This window comes from Mandrillus leucophaeus, unplaced genomic scaffold (genome assembly GCF_000951045.1).
Source record: "Mandrillus leucophaeus isolate KB7577 unplaced genomic scaffold, Mleu.le_1.0 Scaffold565, whole genome shotgun sequence".
Classification (NCBI taxonomy): domain Eukaryota; kingdom Metazoa; phylum Chordata; class Mammalia; order Primates; family Cercopithecidae; genus Mandrillus; species Mandrillus leucophaeus.
In genome coordinates this window covers 1,259,375-1,260,376 of record NW_012106086.1, presented here as the reverse complement: position 1 = coordinate 1,260,376, position 1,002 = coordinate 1,259,375, and positions in this window count along the sequence as shown.

Sequence of the window (1,002 nt, the reverse complement as noted above, 5' to 3'; positions counted from 1 at the left end):
ACCCCCAAGCTAATGGTATGAGGAGGTGTAGCCTTTGGGAGGTAGCGGCAGTTAGGTCTAGTGTTCTTATAAAGTAAGAGACCCCAGAGGGTTAGCTAGTCTCTTCCACTGCGGTGAGGACACAGCAAGGGAGTGCCATCCATGAGCCAGAAAGCAGGCCCTTCCTTACCAGACAGCGAATCGGCCTCGACCTTGGACTTCCCAGCCTCCAGAACTGTGAGAACTACACTTCTGTTGCTTATAAACAATCCAGTCTATGGTATTTTGTTACAGAAGCCCAAATAGACTAAGACGCCTATGAATACTATGTTACTTTGTTGCTCAAGTTGTTCCGGCCTTGGCCATTGGCAGTTTTCAGGTTGGCTCCTGTATATTTTTAAATATATCCTCATCTTTTTGCTTTTTAAACATTTCTGTGAATCAAGATGTTCAGGAAGCATTGGAAGTCTGGTCAGTACTTACAGCTCTTGACAGTTTCACTGATGGATTCTACCAGTTTCTTCGGAGCCGTCTGGTCCATGTCCAGTGTGGCTTTAGCACACTCCAGAATTTCCAGATAGCCTAGCTTCAAGCCTGGGCATCCTGAGCTATCACTGTTTCCACAGTTCACTACTCCAATCCCAACATGGAATGTGACCATGGCAACATCCCAGCAACCAAACACAGAAGGTTCTCAAGTAACTGGAAAAGTATGCGATAATGGTTGCTACCACTTCGAATATGGTAATTTCATTAAGGTTTCTGTGATCTAAAATTTTATTTTTTATTTTATTTTTTTTTGAGACGGAGTCTGGCTCTGTCACCCAGGCTGGAGTGCAGTGGCCGGATCTCAGCTCACTGCAAGCTCCAAGTAGCTGGGACTACAGGCGCCCACCACGTCGCCTGGCTAGTTTTTTGTACTTTTTTTAGTAGAGATGGGGTTTCACTGTGTTAGCCAGGATGGTCTCGATCTCCTGACCTCGTGATCCGCCCATCTCGGCCTCCCAAAGTGCTGGGATTACA